The following is a 6,284-nucleotide window of genomic DNA, read 5'->3' as shown; positions in this document are numbered from 1 at the left end:
GTGTATGCGAACAAGGACTTGAAAATTGTGTATGTGAACAGGGACTTGAACCTGAACACTTAAACCTCTATCACCTGAATATTCATCACTTGAACATTAATTGTTTGTGTTGGGGAATTATTTAGACCTTATGGTTAATTGTTATTATTGGTGAACCTTGAAAGATAACTTGTTGTATTTTTTTCTTTGTGCTTTTGTTTGACTGTGTATCAGTTGGAAATCTAATTACTGATAGCTTGATGTGCATCTGTGAGAAAACAAAAAAAACTGAAAATTGAGTGTGGAAATTGTACTCTGTGTTTATATCCCCTGGTGCCCCAAAAACAGACACAGTCATTCTAATTCACTCATCTCATTTACTGATTATTCACACAACATTGACAAGCAACACCATACAAACATGGCTACTATCCCTCTTTCCCCTTCAACATCTGTGGAAATTGAACCTCCCCCAGATATAGCAACTCCAGTCTGGCCACCTGTGCAACCAAGAACTGTTCCTCCACATCAGTTTTCCACTCTTCACTTCACACCAACTCAGTTCAGCAGTCCCCATCCCAGGTCTCAGGTGCACTTTGCCTCCCTGCCTCTAGGTGGCACTGCTTCATTTCAGCCAGAACCTATGCAACTTTGCACATCCCCTGAAACGACACCATCTCCCTCTGTGTCACAGCATCGCCTACCTGGTCACCTCCCAACTCCTGGAAGGGACATTCACCATTTGACTGCGCAAGTTCAAGGTAACTGGGACAATCTGTTTAACTTCATAAAACATCAGGAGAAAGCAGTGAATGAACTCACCCAGGAGCAAAAAACAGCCACTTCTCTTCATGAAAAACAACTTGGAGACCTGACTAAAAAAATGGAAGTTAACCAGCAACACATCCTCACCACGTTAACTGCAACAAACGCAGATTCAGCCGATTCAGATCACCTAGTTAAAGCCATGACAGTGATGATATCACAAGAGCTGAAAAAAATGGAGTGTACCTGGATTTCTGAAGTCCGTTTCATGGTGGATCAACTTCAGGTCGAACTTCAGGGAGACCTCAGAGCTACACAAAAGAACCTTCAAAAGGAACATGAGCAGCTCTCCACTGAATGTAATCAGTGCATCATTCAAGTTGACAGGCTAACAACACAAGTAAATGAGCTTCAAACAAACATAGAGGAAGTCAAACGGCAAGGGAAAGAAATGGCTGATAACCAAAGTAAAAGGGTACAACCACCATCCAGTGCCATACTTACCGCACCCCCATCACCACTAGAAAATGTCCCAGAGTGTCCTCCTATTCCTGCTGGAAAAAGTGACCATTTAAAATTGACCTTTCCCACCTTTGGAAGACCGTCAGATGACTCTGATCCTCTGCTGTACCTAACAAGGTGTCAGGACTTCTTGGCATTGCACCCACTTGCAGAGACCGACCTCCTGGCAACCTTCCGCAGCGTACTACACGGCACAGCACGCGACTGGTGGGAAGTCGCCCGATCTTCCGTAATGACATGGAACGAATTCGAGACTGTTTTCCTCTCCGCCTTCCTTTCCGAAGACTACGAAGATTAGCTAGCTGAAAGAGTCCGTACAAGGTATCAAGGAGAGAGAGAATCCATCAGAGATTTTGCCTTTACATATCGGGCTCTCTGCAAAAGATGGAGGTCTTCCTTACTGAAAATGAAATAGTCAAAATGATTCTCAAAAATTTAAAACCTTACCTCGCCAGTCAGCTACGTAGTCGGGTGAGCACCATTGAGGAACTAGTAAAGCTGGGACATCAACTAGAGAAGGATCATGAACAGCAACTGCAATATGAAAAATGTATAAGCAGAAAATCATCGCAGGAAGTAACTCAAAAAAACATCAAACCCACTGACCAACCCCAAGTGCAATGTTGGAGATGTAAGGGACATCACTCACCTGGATTTTGTCCACTATATGCCAACCCATCCACAAAACAACCTGAAAAACAGCAGTATCCTTTCACCAGTCGTCGATCATTTAATTCCCGCAAGTCTGGGGGTCAAGCAACTAATAATTCTGTGACCGCTACAACAAATAAAAGATTGTCCACTTCCAAAACTACACCAACGCCTGTTTCTCCTGTTGTCATCCCACAACAGCTGATTGTTCCCATCTGCATTGGTGGGTGGTCTGGGAAGGCCATCGTGGACACAGGGGCCAGCTACACCATGATCCATGAAAGTTTGTGGGAAAATCTCTTCCCACAAGAGAACCTCCAGCCTTGGTCTCTTGGTCAGCTGTTTTTGGCTAATGGTGAAGCAGAGGTGCCTGTAGGATGGTTGCAGTTACCAATCCACATTCACAACAAAACTTTCACTTTACCTGTTGCTGTCCTTTCCCCTAAAGCACTCGCCTATGCTGTAGTTCTGGGACTGGATTTCATCTTCAGTGGCTTACAAATTAATGTAATCGACAGTAAATATTCATTTAAGTCCTCCCCACAAGAAGATCATCCATTTCAACCTGGAAATGCAAGTGTACCTGATATCAGCTCGCAACGTCAAAAGACGGGACCACATGCAAAGACATTTAACCAAAGCCTTTCACTGTTACGTTCCATCCCTCCACCACAACCTGTATGCCGATCATCACCACTTGTCAGTACAGATGCACAATGTTTAATTGACAGTGCTGTGAGTGAAGCACACTTACCTCCTGCTGAAAAACACAGACTGAGGAGAATCCTGGAGTCCAACACTCAGGTGTGTACCCTTCAACCAGGTCGTACTGATGTCCTACAACACATTATTTACACACAACATCAAGTGCCCATCAAGCAACGACCATACCGTATGTCCCCTGCCAAACAAGCAGTGGTACAAGAACAACTTGTGGAGATGTTGAATGCAGGAATTGTCGAACCCTCACATTCTGGCTGGGCCTCCCCTGTCGTCCTTGTTCCCAAAAAAGATGGCAGCGTTAGATTTTGTGTAGATTATCGTAAGCTTAATACCATCACAGAGAATGATGCTTACCCACTTCCTAACATCACTGAGATCCTTGAATCTCTGTCGGGAGCAGCCATTTTTTTCAATCATCGACCTCAACAGTGGCTACTGGCAGGTGGCTATGGACCCCCAGAGTAAACCAAAGACTGCATTCATCACTCCATCAGGGCTCTTCCACTTTAATGTCATGCCCTTTGGATTAAAAAATGCACCTGCAACATTCCAGCGGTTGATGGAAACCGTATTGGGAGAATTACGGAGAAACATTTGCTTTGTCTACATTGATGATATTATCATATACTCACCATCTGTAGCTCAGCACTTCAAGGACCTCCAAACTGTTCTCTGTCGACTGCAGGAAGCTGGATTGACCATAAACCTTAAAAAGAGCAAGTTCTGTCTTAAAGAAATTACATTCCTGGGACATGTGGTTAGCCTCAACGGCATCACAGCAGACTCATCCAAAGTTGAGGCCATCAGATCTTACCCTGTGCCACAGAATATCAGAGAGGTCCAGCGTTTTCTTGAACTAGCTGGATGGTATCACCGCTTTGTCCCAAATTTCTCTAAGATCGCTGAACCCATCAATGCACTGAAAAAGAAGGGACACATTTTTCACTGGACACCCCAATGCCAGGAAGCTTTTGAGCAATTGAAGGCACATCTCACATCACCTCCTATCCTTGGCCATCCAAATCTCCAACTTCCGTTCATTGTGTATACTGATGCCAGTGATATCGGACTCGGTGCTGTATTAACACAACGGAAAGCTCAGGGACTGGAGAAAGTCATTGCATACGCAAGCCGCACCCTTAACAAAGCAGAATCAAACTACTCTGCTACAGAGAAAGAGTGCCTAACAGTCATATGGGCACTTGAGAAATGGCAACATTACCTGGAGCACAAGATGTTCACCGTAGTCACCGACCATTCTGCACTACAGTGGGTCTTAAGTTCCCCAAAAACCACTAGCCGTCTAATTAGATGGGCCCTACGACTGCAAAGGTTTGATTTCGTCATTGAATACCGAAAAGGAAAACTCAATGTAGCACCTGATGCTTTGTCTAGGATTTCCAGCGTACCCTGTTGCAGCTTGTACTCCAGCCAAAAGGAGGATGTTGAGCTTCCAGTCTCTGTTGTGTCAATTTGGGAGGAACAACATAAAGATCCTGAGATCATAAAAATCTTTAAAGCATTGGCAGAGAACAACAACAACAGTGATTTTAAAGATAAATATGAAGTTGTGGAGGACAAACTGTACCATAAGACCCACCTGTCCAATGGCCAAGTTCACTACATAGTGTCCCTGCCTGGCAGTCTCATCCCAGCTGTCCTTCATCACTACCATTCCCATCCTTTAAGTGGCCATGGAGGAATCTACAAAACATACAAGAGACTACAAAATGTTGTTTTCTGGCCAGGAATGTGGACGGATGTCAAACATTATGTTAAGCACTGTGTAAAGTGTCAAACACTCAAAAGTGAAAACCAGAAACCGGCTGGTAAGCTACAACCCATTATTATCTCACAACCCAACAAAATGGTGGGTGTCGACATAATGGGCCCGTTGCCAAGCAGCACGCAACGTCATGGGTTCCTTCTTGTTTTTGTAGATTACTTCACTCGCTGGGTTGAGCTGTTCCCCATGCGCCATGCAAATGCACAAACCATAGCGAAGATTCTCAGAACTGAAATCCTTACCCGGTGGGGTGTTCCAGACTTCATCTTGTCTGACCGTGGTACCCAATTTGTATCCTCCATATTCAAAGAGCTGTGTGAAAAATGGAATCTCAATCAAAAATTAACAACAGCATATCACCCCCAAACGAATATGACCGAGAGAGTTAACCGGACCCTAAAATGCATGATTGCCTCGTACATGGATGACAACCACAAGAAGTGGGATCAGCATTTACCTGAACTCCGGTTTGCCATTAATTCAGCGGTGCAGGAAAGCATTGGGATGTCCCCCTCAGAACTCCAAATAGGGAGAAAGCTGAAAAGTCCAATGGATAAATTACTCCAAGTTAAGAGCCTTTCACCATCTACACCATCATATGATGTTGTCCACCATCTAAGGCAACTAAAATTGAAGGCAAAGGAGTGCTGTAAGAAAGCCCAAAAAAGACAGCTCAGAAGTTACAATAAAACCCGTCGTGAAACCTCCTTTGAAGAAAAAAGCCGTGTGTGGTTAAGAAATTTGCCTCAGTCCAGTGCTCAACATAATTTCAGTGCAAAACTGGCCCCTAAATGGAAAGGTCCTTACCGGGTTTTAAAGCGGTTAGGCCCGTTGAATTATCAGATAGCGTTGGAAGACACGGGAGAGGATATTCTCCCTCAAACCATGCTATCCAACCGCGGAGGAATTGGAGACCCAGGAAAAACAAAAACTCCTTAACTTATTTCAAGAAACCTCTGATGATGATGATGATGATGATGAATTCCTAGGTTTCTAATTCATGTTCTCTTTCAACAACCATGGGTTGTTTTCTTCCAGGGGGGGAGAGTGTGGCAATGCGGAAAATCCGTGCCACAGAAATCATTTTACTTTCACTTTGTGTGACTGGGGTGGAGTGTTTCAATTAACAGCGGAAGGAAGTAGGATATAAGGAAGCGTGTCATACCTGAGGAAAAATTGCGTCATCAGTAAGGTTGCAGTAGTAAGAGCGAGTGGACGGCATACAAAGTGGAAAGACTGACGCTTGTCGAACTGTTGCTTCCGGTGAGCGATGTCTGGTGCGTCGTGAAGTTCACTCGACTTCTAGCGTTGCACATCACGATCATCTGCTTTTAGTAATACTGTTCGGAAGACAAGTGAGGGCTGTTTATCCACCTGTCCTGGTTTCTACAAAACCTGCAACACTCTCCAGTTGCCTTTATGACTGCAAACTTGGTCAGTACCTTCAAGCCACCCATCCACACACTCATTCATATTCATTCATTCACTACTACACACGCACACACTCGCACATTTACTTCCGCACATTTGATGTGCTTATTGTTTTTTACATAGTGTTTAATGGTTATTTTACTTTAAGATTATTGTTTGATGTTTTTTTTTCAAAGCTATGGAATGAACAAATTGTTTTTCTTTCTCTCTCTTTCTACTTCTTTTTATGATTGTGGACGCGAATCTGCCTATGTTGGGGAACTTGAATTAGCGTGACGCAATTTCTGCATAAAGGGAACCGAAGTGCTGAACTGTTTGTTTTTGTTTTTTATTTTTTCTCTCTCATGGATATCACAGAATAAATCTTCCCCTTGTGAACAGAGTTTTTTCTTTGACTTTGTTTTGTTGTTGTTGTAAATTAGTATTG

General features: G+C 43.7%; 1 long non-coding RNA gene across 3 annotated transcripts; it reads right to left on the bottom strand.

The window, feature by feature from the left end:
- Positions 1–340: 340 nt before the first annotated feature.
- On the bottom strand, positions 341–5,929 carry LOC306855347. 3 transcript variants are annotated; one of them, XR_013782926.1, is made up of 20 exons: positions 5,592–5,929; positions 4,884–4,963; positions 4,669–4,738; positions 4,241–4,344; positions 4,050–4,100; positions 3,863–3,964; positions 3,455–3,716; positions 3,273–3,346; positions 2,995–3,179; positions 2,888–2,913; positions 2,672–2,754; positions 2,373–2,482; positions 2,070–2,287; positions 1,916–1,957; positions 1,714–1,800; positions 1,376–1,568; positions 1,249–1,295; positions 991–1,069; positions 802–899; positions 341–701 (listed from the first exon to the last, which is right to left on the bottom strand). It is a non-coding gene; the product is annotated as an uncharacterized lncRNA (long non-coding RNA). The 3 variants fall into 3 exon arrangements; XR_013782928.1 differs by having other exon boundaries at positions 2,995–3,159; XR_013782927.1 differs by lacking the exon at positions 1,249–1,295 and having other exon boundaries at positions 1,336–1,568; positions 2,995–3,159.
- Between the last annotated feature and the right edge of the window lie 355 nt (positions 5,930–6,284).

Source organism: Barbus barbus (assembly GCF_936440315.1).
Source record: "Barbus barbus genome assembly, chromosome: 35".
Classification (NCBI taxonomy): domain Eukaryota; kingdom Metazoa; phylum Chordata; class Actinopteri; order Cypriniformes; family Cyprinidae; genus Barbus; species Barbus barbus.
This window is presented reverse-complemented; position numbering and strand designations above follow the sequence as displayed.